The sequence below is a fragment of the Miscanthus floridulus genome, chromosome 12 (assembly GCF_019320115.1).
Source record: "Miscanthus floridulus cultivar M001 chromosome 12, ASM1932011v1, whole genome shotgun sequence".
Lineage (NCBI taxonomy): Eukaryota > Viridiplantae > Streptophyta > Magnoliopsida > Poales > Poaceae > Miscanthus > Miscanthus floridulus.
This window is the reverse complement of record NC_089591.1, coordinates 65,663,029-65,675,105: the sequence shown is the minus strand read 5'-3', so window position 1 is coordinate 65,675,105 and position 12,077 is coordinate 65,663,029. Positions and strand designations below refer to the sequence as shown.

The 12,077-nt window shown below is 45.0% G+C and overlaps 2 pseudogenes; one reads left to right on the top strand and one right to left on the bottom strand.

The window, feature by feature from the left end:
• Positions 1-5,673: 5,673 nt before the first annotated feature.
• On the bottom strand, positions 5,674-7,789 carry LOC136496016 (uncharacterized; annotated as a pseudogene).
• A 1,305-nt stretch (positions 7,790-9,094) lies between these two features.
• Positions 9,095-10,025, top strand: LOC136498368 (mitochondrial import inner membrane translocase subunit TIM23-2-like; annotated as a pseudogene).
• The last annotated feature ends 2,052 nt before the right edge of the window (positions 10,026-12,077 follow it).

The following is a 12,077-nucleotide window of genomic DNA, read 5'->3' as shown; positions in this document are numbered from 1 at the left end:
AGTTTGTTAAGGGGTGTTTGGTTGCCCTTGCTAAAGTTTAGTTGGTAAATCTAGTCCCATTTAGTCATTTTTTATCCAAACACTATGACTAAATGGGACTAAAAGAGGCTTTAACCAACTAATTACCAGGATGTTGCTAAATGGGACTAAATGGGGCTAAACCTCACATTTTAGTCTCATTTAGTCACTTTAGAGCCAAACACCTTAACTAAAAGGGACTAAAAGACCTCTTTTAGTCACCCAAACCAAACACCCAATAACTAAAGTTTAGTCCATGGTTTAGCTAATAAAGTTTAGCGAGGGGAAACCAAACACCCCCTTATTACTTGTGCTGAAACAGCAACCAAAGCTACATGGGACCACGCAATGAATTGATTCCAGAGCAGGTACAACACTAGATTGCTTGTATGGTACTCGTACAAAACTGATTTGGACTTTAACAACTTTCTTCCCAATCTTTAGATCTGATCATGTAGCTGATAGTACAGCATCATGTACCTATAGCTATAAACAGCATATAATCTAGCGCACACCACTGGTGGATTCTGGAAACTTATCTCTTCTTGGGGAATCAAATAACATGATGACACATATGGACGTCTTTGATACGACAGGGATGCTTACAGAATATCGCTATGATGGCTTGTGTGGTCGGGAACTCGAGATAGAAAGGAAAAAAATGCTGCTATCATGTAAGCGAAACAATATGACTGAAGAAATTGGTGGCTTGAAAATGGATGTAATATGTAATGTTATGAATCAATGTTAATAGCTCTGCTATCATAATTACCGGATTCACATAACATATATGGTATAACACTTTTATCATAAACAGCAACGTTTTCAGGCTATTTTCCCTGAAGAAAAGATGAGCTAGCTAGCAGTGAGCATGCATGAATAGTGTTCGGTTGGTATATAAGCCGGCTGGTTTCAGCTGATTCAATAGTGTTCTGTGGGGGAGAATAAGCTGAAATAGGCTGACTCGGCTGAAAAGTAGTTCAAGCCAACATGCCCGACACAGACCTTTAGAATGAAGCAAGTTTGGTCGGCTTCGGATAATCAACAAGCATATTTATACAGCAATACCTTTTTGAGTGTAGATGGATAAATATGAGAATAACTGTTGTAGTACTGCTAGAAATCCTAGTTTACAAGCAATGCTAGCTTAGCTTGATGAAGTATTATGGCTCCACTATGGGATCAGTCGTTGAGTTGAACTTACTAGACAGAGGTCGAATAAACACAGATCATGCAGATTCTCTGCTATGGTTTCGGAAAGGCCCCAAAATATCAGAAAGAACAGCCTAACCTTGTTCTACTGGCTTCAAATTAAGAACCATTCAGCATGATCAGAACTCTTACCAAGCCTATAACAACCTCTCTGGATCTTTTTTTCAGAATGAAGAATACATGAGTGATATTGGTTCGGCTCGCATCCAGTCCAAGTCCAACGACAGACTCGAAGCAAGAAGGACATGAGCCGGAACAATACCACGCCATGTCGTCGTCTTCCTCTTGCATCATCCTCCCGGCCGGCCGCCGTAGACCTCTGAAACTGTTTTCTCTGCTGATGCCAAAGCAGCCATGGCATGGCTATTTAATAGCGAGGGGTGGCGCCAGGGTGAACCACGTATCGCTCCGCACCCTTTCCTTTCTACTACCGGCAAACTACAGTTAGCTCCTGGATCTGCCAAAACATAACAACGATCCGGGGACCAATTGGATTGCTGGTCACTACGCTTGTGATCCCCAGCCTCCAATTTTCTTCTGCTGCGTTGCTTATTCTATCCCTCTGCGGTACTAGGCTACTACTAGCTGCATTTGGGCTCGGGTGGTAGCCCTTCACTCCAGCTACGGATGTAGGCGTGTGCCTTTATAGAGTTCTATAAATCTTAAGGCTGCTAATTTAAAAGGACTCTAGTGAATCAGCACATAATCTTAGGGGAAATGTTTTAGTTTTAGCGCCCGTTTATTTATGTTCCTTGACCTGATGGGAACAACTTTTGGAAGTCGTCTGCCTGACTGCCTGCATGGCCTCATCATCCTTTGACATCCCACCAACAGCTGATATTTGTGAGAAGATTTCTTTTCTTTTTTTCCCTAATGGCAATGGGCGATGTGGTAATTAAGTGGGTCGGTACTCTCATGAGAGGTCCACATGAGCTGATCGATTTCACATTCAGCGTTCATATATACCTAAACACCAACTGCCATCGCTATTCTGTGCTTCCTCTGGACTCTGGAGCTACCAACTGGCGTTCCTTATGTGAAGGGACAGATCTCTTGCCGCTCCGCTACCTTGCTCACGGGGACGTAGGTAGTGCATGCAGACATGAGCAATGGCCAGATTCAGATAGCAATGTACCAATGTCCACAAGGATGGGAATTGGGATGGTGGTCCTTGGGACGAGTGGACGACCAATTGCTGCTTGATTTCATACATGTACTCAAAACCCTGCTTCGATCAATTCTTGCTAGCTCAGTGCCCAACTGCCGATGACAGCATGACAGCATGATGAGCATTGAGCAATAAAAAAGAGGAAATGCAATTCTTGCTCACTGGACGTACGAGTGCCACGCAACCACCTGGGCAGGAAATCAGCAAAGAATCCTGGCTGGGACAAACGCCCATATGCTTTATACTAATGTTACATACCACACCATCATTAATTAGAGTAGAGAGTAGCTGTGATGATGTGAGGACGGAAGCCTGCACACATCGTTGCGTTTATCCGCTGGGTCTTCTGGCCAATCTGATCCTGGCCTTTGGGAATAGAAATTCACGCGGCCGGGATGCGCTTCAGTCACCCGATCTTCCCGTTGACCCGAATGAACTGCTCCTCTTCACGTGCGGATGTGAACCGGCCGGTACGCAGAGTCAGACGACGCCAGCGAGTAGGGTTCTTGCTGATACGGCATGGAGCTGGTGGCCGTGATGCATGGCCAATGGCTCTCGGTGGAAATCGTTGCCACTTTTGGTGAGGACCATACTAACCACGATTACAAAACAATTCGTACCACAGAATCCCAACCACCAAAAGCACTATTCGTGACCGGTTTTTAATCCATCCTTGCCCTCGTTTAGTTCAGCGCGGAATCGGCGCCGTCAGGTTTACTGTAGCCACAGTAGCTACTGTAGCATTTCGTTTATATTTGGTAATAATTGTCCAAACGTTGACTAATTAGGCTCAAAACGTTCGTCTCGTAAAGTACAACCAAACTGTGCAATTAGTTTTTGATTTCGTCAACATTTAGTACTCCATGCATGTACCGCAAGTTTGATGTGACGGGGAATCTTCTTTTTGCATAGTGCCAAATTCTGGAAATCGGGGGAACTAAACACCCCCCTTGTGAACGGCGAGGGCAGTCGTCACCTGCCAGTTGTACTAACCACGATTACAAAACAATTCGTACCGATATCCAGAATCCCAAGCACCAAAAGGACTACTCGTCGTGGTTAGTATGGTCCAATGGCTGCCCTACTCTATGCCCTAAAATGCTCTTGTTGTTGACCTGTCTTAGCCGGCAGGGGTGTACAACGCATGTGGGGTGGTAGTCTTCTGTAGGCTTTTTTTTCTTCTTTTTGATACTACTATATACTCCCTCTTTTCATAAAAGAATATAATTACGGGGTTAGTCAAATTAGCTTAAATTTAACCAAGTTCATAGTAAATAGTATTAACATTTATGTCTCCAAATAAATTTATTATGAAAATATATTGTATAACTAATCTAATGATACTTATTTTGTATCAAGAATGCTATTACTTTTTTATATATAACTTCAATCAAAATGTAAACTGTTTAACTTGAAAAACGATATTTACATTCTTTTATAGACAGAATAAGTATATAAGTACTCCTACTAGTCTATTATAAAACGAAGTGATAACTGGAATCTGGATGGTGGATGCTACACCTACACACACCAGGCTTTCTTTCTCGAATAGGTGTTGACCTCCAATTATATGTTCCCTTTTTCTTCAAAATTTTTTTATATGTTCCCTTTTCCTTTTTTTCTCGAAAATCACCTACACCAGGAATGGAAGGGAGGGGTTTCTCTTCTCTTTTTCATTCACTGACTGATGGCGATGCCAGATAAAACCATCTCTTTTTAATTTTTTTTGAGCAACATCTCTTTTTCAATGTTGCCAGATAAAACCATCTTGTAGAGAACTTGGCAAGCCTGAAAGCCCATTGGGCCAGAAACGCTAACAAGTAACAGCATGTTGGTACAAGCACGGCCCAACAAAAAGCATATTGGTCCGTATCAGCAAACGGGATCCCCTAAAAAAAGGTTTTTTTTTTTGAAAGGTGCCATTACAGTTCTCGAAGATTGGAAATATACCATTACAATTCGTCTAATCGCAAATGTGCCATTATAATTTTGCGATACTTCGAAATCTGCCATTGTGTACGCCTGACGAACACTTGGGCCCGCTTGCAGGTCCGCGTGGCATACGGCGGGCCGTATTCGTCCGTCGGCCGTCTTCATGTAAACGGCGCTATGAACATCGCCGTCTCAACCCCTCTCTCTCTCGCGTGCTCCCTGTCTCTTTCCTCGGCCAAGAACCCTAGGGTGCGCTCCCGGCGGCGACTTCGGCGGCGGCGACGGGACCACCCGACGGCGACGTAGCAGGCCAAGGCGACGGCGCAAGGGGGCGACTCGACCGCAGGCAAGGATGAGCTCGAGCTCCACTGCTGCTGGCACTCGAAGGATGCAGTACTCCCTACTAGACTGTCACGAATGCCATGTTCCGCTAATCAGAATCGTGAGCAAGCAAGAGCGCTCGAAGGATGTCCCATTTGTCAAGTGCCCGAACAACATAAAGGTAGGCTTTGTTGTGTTAATTGAATCTTTATTGTTTGGTTTCTATTTGACTGATTTAGGGTGCGCAGGGTGATCCAACAACTTGTGGCTGGATCCGTTCGGAGGAGCAGTACGAGGCCTGGTTTCTGAATCAACAAAAGGAGCAGCAGATGCAGGTCCAATTGCCCCTTCGTCATCAAGTTGGGGATGGTATTGGTGATTTCAAGCAACAGCTCCGTGAGATGAGGCAAACACTGGACATTGTTGTTCAAGACATTTGGAAACTAAAAGCGCAAATTGGAGACATGCATTCTGTTGTTTCTAGTCCAGTTAGTAATGCAACACAGGACATGGGTAATAAGAAAATGCAGATTGTGTTAGATGTATCTGTTGTAGTAGGTGTCCTTGTTGGTGTACTGATAGGTGTAGTTGTTGCCCAGATGATGAAGTGACTGTAATGAAATTGATCAGCATTGTGCTATGTTTTTTATGAAATTATGTAAGAATTACAGCATCATCTTGTCTTGATTTTGGATGAGGAGAACAAGGGCTAGCAACATTCGGAGTAAAGTAGATCAAAGCACACAGACCACAGCCACATGACAGTAGTAAAAATACAATAGAGTTCAAACATCATTTCATAACCAAGTTGGCACTAAATATCCATACGCAGTATAGTAACAGCAGCAACTTAGAAAGTTGGCAAGTTCAAATGCCTCAATACATAGTAGAGTTTACTAGCTAAGCAACAGAAGTGCCACATTACATATTAGTAGTTCATAATCATTACAGAATGATCATAAAATGGCTATATAGTTCACAAAAGATGTCCCATGTTGTCCATCAAGCATTGCAGATTGTGGCTACTTAGTACCACTTGCTTGTGGAGCAACAAAGACCAGCTGCCTAATGCTGCTAACAACAGTTGGTGGTGGTGCAGCTGTTGCCTTCTGTAGCTTTTTTTTTATAGGTGTCTTCTTCTTCTTCTTAGGATTAGTCTTCTTCTGAGTCTTCTTCTTCTTCACCTGGGAAGGTCCAACAACATCTTCAGTTGTTCTCTTCCTGCAGTGGAATCACAGGAGTAGATTGGTAATAGGAAAAGATAATTTGGAGCAAAATGGCAACACACAAGTAGTTTGAATACCTTTTTGAAGACCCTTGTCCTATTTCTCCATCCTCCCCTAGTTCTGGGAACTTGCAGGTCTTGGGAAAGTGCCCAAAACCACCACATCTCTTGCACCTGACCTTCTTTTGAGTGGCCCTCTTCTCCAAACTCCCTCTAATTCTGACAACCCTTGGTCTGCCTGCACCTCTGCCCAGTAATGAAGGGTACACTTTGAAGCCAAGGTCGACAATAGGCCACTGTGACCTGTCTAGGATAGGCTCAACCCTGTCTTGGTAGGCTGCCTTAAATCTAGCAACAGAATAGTAGCCGTGTACATAATCCTGAATCCTTATCCCTCTATTTGAAAGTATCCAGGCCAAAGCATGCTTGCAGGGCTTTCCAGTCACCTGCCATTCCTTGCAAGAACAATTACGGTTCTGTAGGTCCACAGTGTGCCTCTTCTGATTATTCCAGTCATCCAAGAGAGTCACTTCAGTAATGTCATCGTCACTGACTTTGACCTTGACCACTTTGAGATGATTGTTGATCAGGTTAAGATCCTTTATCACACCTGGTAGGATTTCATCCTCCCACTGCCTAGCAATCTTCTTCCTCAAATATCACTTCTCCATTATTAGCTCTCTAATTCTATCTACCAGCTCATGTACAAATAAACCTTTGAGGTGCTTCACCTATGCATTGAAGCTTTCTGACACATTGTTGGTCAAATAATCACACTTGCTATTTTATGACAACCCACACCTATACCATATCCTGCTGTGGTGAGTCTGAAGATACTCTATACTTTGAGGAGCAAACTCAGCAATCTTGTGCATGTGGAACTTGAATAGGCCTTCAGTGTAGCTTCTAGCAGCAGGATATAGGTGGTCTGTGATTACATCACTAGAATAGTGCTTCAAAAAGTTTTGGTACAAATGTCTCATGCATTCCCTATTCTCAGCATTTGGAAACACTGCACCTACTGCTTTCTCTAGGCCTTTGCATGCATCTGAACAAATTACAAGATTTGGTACATCACTAATTGCTCTGGAAAGTTGTTGCAAGAACCACTTCCAGCTATCTTCAGTTTCTGAGTCAAAAATGCCATAAGCTATATGATATAACCAGTTATGTCCATCTACACTGGTTGCTAAAGCTAGCTGACCTCTGTACTTACCATGCAGACTAGATGCATCTATACCCACAAATGGTCTGCATCTAGCCAGAAAACCATCCACACAAGGCTTAAGAGCAGCAAACATTCTCCTAAATCTTTGCTTTTTACCAATCTTATCAAGCTCTATCTCTATTAGGCTACCAGGAGAGACCTGTTCAATCTAAGCAGCCCAATTGAATAGCAACTGAAAACTTTCCTCATATCTACCATGGATTTGATCTATTGCTAACTTCATACCTAACCAAGCCTTTGAATACTTTAGCTTGATGCCATAATCATCTTCCAACTTCTCCTTGCAATCCTTTGCACGTTTTGTTGGGTTTTTCTTGAGCCAATCTCCTAATCTGTCTGCACACCAATCCTGTGATGCCATCTTTCCTACTACCAGTTTTGTAGTTGGACAGTCGTGATCTGATAGAAGTACTTTGATCTGCACATAGAAAACAAGTCAGGTCAAGCAAATAGAAATGCACAAATGAACTAGTGCATGGTCAGTTACATGTATTGTCTTTTTATCATGTAGCCTAGATGCATGTATGCGCCAAGGACATCGCTCAGCCTTGCACCTTGCAATATACCTTGTTGGGTCTGTTTTGATACCAGCTAACTCAAAGCCTTTAGTCACAGCGTAATGCCTGATAGCTTTCCTGAATGAAACAATATCAGGAAATAACTCCCCCTTCTCAATCTTGGGGTGCTCTGGGTCATGGATCACATGGATCGCTTTAGGGTCTGCATCATTGACCTCTGTCTCAGTAGGAAAAGCATGAGCATCATCATTAACAGCATCATGAGAAACATGTGGAGGTGAATTACTATGAGGTTGTGAACTGCTATGTGGCTGTGTTGGTGGTATTGGCATATACATTCCCTCATCATCATAACCCACATACTCTTCATCATTATCAAACATATCGGGCTCCCTGTTAGGCTCAAGTTCAGGCTTAACTTCAGCCTCCATGGGAACCTTTGGTGCATCATCTGCCTTAGATGATGGCTAGTTAATATTACTGTCAGTAGGGATTGCATTGCTAATGTCGGAAGGAATCACACATAAAGGTTCTAATGCATCAAACTGATCAACAGAGGCAACAGATTGATCAAACACTCTTACAACAATCTGACAACGCATCTGGTCCTTATACATCTCAAATATGTCATTCATATAGAACTGGTTTTCTAGTCTGACATCTTCACACACCCTTTTGTCATAGTACCAAGCAGTTGGGCACTGAGTACGAGACCATTTGACAGCATTGCATAAGCTGGTCATCAGTAACTCAAATGAAAACGAGCCTATCTCCACATCCCACTTAATCACAGAGCCCTTTGTGTAAGCTTTCCTACCCAAAGAGTCTATCGTACAGAATGCTTCCACTTTAATCTCTAGGGAAAATAGTGGAACCCTAGCATCAACCAAATCACATCAAAATGTGCACATCTCCAGTGACAATACATAAATCGAGGCCTAATCTACTCATCTCTGTGCTCAGCAAGGAGAGAAAAAGTATCTTTCATCGCCGTCCACCATCGGCGACCCGTGCGGGGGCGCATCCGCCATTGACGCGCATGCTACTCCATTGCTTTCCTTCGACTGGCCCCCTTGCACCGTCTCCTTGGCCTGCTGCGCCACCGTCGGGATCGTCGCCGTCACCACTGCCGAAATTGCCGCCGCCACCACAGCCTAGGGTTCTTGCTCGGGGAGAGAGACAGGGAAAGTGAGAGTGAGAGAGAGGTGGAGACGGTGGCGTTCACCGCGCCGTTTAGATGAAGACGGGCGACAAACGGATACGGTCGACCGTATGCCACGGATGCCTGCAAGCGGGCCCAAGCGTTCGTCGGGCGTATACGATGGCGTATTTTAAAGTATCGTAAAATTATAATGACACGTTTACGATTAGACGAATTGTAATGGTATATTTCCAATCTTCAAGAATTGTAACGGCACCTTTCCCAAAAAAAAAAAAAACCAAAAAAAAAAGCAAACGGTAGGTACCAGGTTTCCTACCGCACTTCCGAAGGGTCCACCGTCCGCGTTCGTGAAAGCCTGATCACCGCCGCGCGGCGCGGCGCTGCAGAACCCTAGACCCCCACCCGACCCACCGCCCCTCGTCGACATGGCCGACACCTCCGACCAGCCCCCCTACGGCGACGAGCACCGGTCGGGAGGCGACCCCCGCCGCATCTACACGCCGTACCAGACGGAGGGCCTCAGCGTCCTCTCGCCCCGCGCGCTCTACGACCTGCCGACCTCGCCGGAGCTGCTGTTCCACGAGGAGCGGCGCAAGGGCCGCACCTGGGACGAGAACCTCACCTTGTACACCGGCTGCGGCTACCTCGCCGGCTGCGCGTCGGGAGCGGCCGTCGGGCTGCGCCGCGCCGCGGCGGAGTCCCAGCGCGGCGAGTCCGCCAAGCTCCGCGCCAGCCGCGCGCTCACCCAGTGTGGCGCCGTCGGCCGCGCGTACGGGAACTGGCTCGGCATCATCGGCCTGCTCTTCGCGGGGGTTGAGAGTGGCGCGGCAGGGCTCCGCGGCGCCGACGACTGGAAGAACACCGTCGCCGGGGCTGGGGGCTGGCTTGCTCTATCGGGCGGTGGCCGGTTCACGCTCCGCGGTCATTGGTTGCGTCGGAGGAGGACTCATGGCCGGTGCAGTCGTCGCTGGGAATCAAGTTCTCGAGAGATACGTGGCTGATCTGGCTTTATAAACCTCAGTGCTTAGCAGAATTAGTAGGTTTCAATCTAGCGATTTCAGGCTAGTAGTAATAATTAGGTTAGTTATAAGGTACTGGTATTGAATCTGTACAAATTTCCAAGCTTTATTGCTGTTGATTGACTACATTACTCGAGTGCAATCTCTGTCCTGAATTAGCTAATGGTGCTAATGTTTATTTATGAACATGTATCAAAATCATATTGAGAATGGTTGAGTTAATGGTTCTTTAGACGCAAACCAAGTGCTTTGATGCTTCTATATATCTAATCATGTTTACCTTAAATGCTTTGTGCATGCCGCGACTAGGAGGCGTGTAAATATATTATGCGTTCAAGAGACTAAATGAAAGGGTCAGAAGGCGAAGGAGGTGGACAATACAGGTTTCAAGCTTTGGTATACAGGGACAGTCGCGAATAGAAATGGAGTAGGAGTTTTGATTGATAAGAGCCTCAAGAATGGTGTGGTGGGAGTGAGAAGGCAAGGAGATAGGATTATCTTAGTCAAGCTTGTCGTTGGTGATATGGTCTTGAACGTAATTAGTGCGTATGCCCCCTAAGTAGGCCTCGACGAGAGTGCTAAGAGACAGTTCTGGGAAGACTTAGATGGCCTGGTTAGAGCTATACCTAGTAATGAGAAGCTTTTTATAGGAGAAGATCTTAATGGGCATGTAGGTACTACAAGTGCAGGTTTCGAGGCAGTTCATGGAGGTTTTGGGTATGGTAGTAGGAATCAGGAGGGGGAGGAAGCTCTAGACTTCGCGGTAGCTTTTGACCTGATGATAGCCAACACTTTCTTTAGAAAGAGAGAATCTCATCTAGTGACCTTCAGTAGCGGACAACACTGTAGTCAGATTGACTTTGTCCTCGCAAGAAGAAAGGACAAACGAGCATGCTTGGATTGCAAGGTGATACCAGGGGAGTGTGTTGTTTCTCAACATAAGCTTTTGGTGGCAGATTTTCGTTTTCAGATGCGTGCCCGTAGGGATAAACAAGCTAAGATTGAAAGAACAAAGTGGTGGAAACTGAAAGGGGAGACGTCAGAGGTATTTAGGGAAAAGGTTATCAAAGGGGGCTCTTGGAAGGAAGAAGACGACATAAACAATATGTGGGACAAGATGGCAACCAACATTCGGAAGGTAGCCTCAGAGGTGTGTGGAGTAACCAAAGGAAGGGGACGTGAGGCTAAAGATACTTGGTGGTGGAACGAGGAAGTCCAAAGGGCTATTAAGGAGAAGAAAGAATGCTATAGACGCTTGTACCATGACAGGAGTGTAGACAACATAGAGAAGTATAAGGTGGCAAAGAAGACTACAAAGCGAGCTGTAAGTGTGGCAAAGGGTAGAGCGTATGAGGATCTTTACCAACATTTGAGTACGAAGGAAGGAGAGAAGGACATTTATAGGATGGCTAGGGTTCATGAGAGAAAGACACGGGACTTCAACCAAGTTAAGTGCATTAAGGATGAAATGGAGCATCTCTTGGTAAAGGAGGATGAGATCCGACATCGATGGCAAGAGTATTTTGACAAATTGTTCAATGGTGAGAATATGGACACAACCTTTCAGTTGGATGACTCTTTTGATGACACCAATAGGCGCTTTGTGCGGAGAATCCAAGAATCTGAGGTCAGAGAGGCGTTGAAAAGGATGAAAGGAGGTAAGACGATGGGACCGGATGGTATCCCAATCGAGGTGTGGAGATGCCTCGGGGACATAGCTGTAATATGGTTAACCAAGCTGTTCAACCATATTTTTCGATCGAACAAGATGCCTGATGAGTGGAGGAGAAGTATATTGGTACCGATCTACAAGAATAAAGGGGATATTCAAAGTTGTACAAATTACCGAGGAATTAAGTTGATGAGCCATACTATGAAGCTATAGGAGAGAGTTATCGAGCATCGCTTGAGAGCAATAACGCGGGTCTCTATGAACCAATTTGGTTTCATGCCCGGAAGGTCAACCATGGAAGCCATTTTCTTAATAAGACAAGTTATGGAGCGGTATAGGGAGAAGAAGGAGGACCTATACATGGTTTTTATTGACTTGGAGAAGGCTTATGATAAAATACCAAGGAATGTTATGTGGTGGGCGTTGGACAAACATAAAGTCCCAACGAAGTACGTCGGGCTCATTAAGGACATGTACAGCAATGTTGTGACTAGAGTTCGAACAAGTGATGGAGACACGGATGACTTTCCGATTAGGATAGGACTACATCAAGGGTCAGCTTTGAGCCGTTATTTGTTTGCTTTAGTGATGGATGAGGTCAC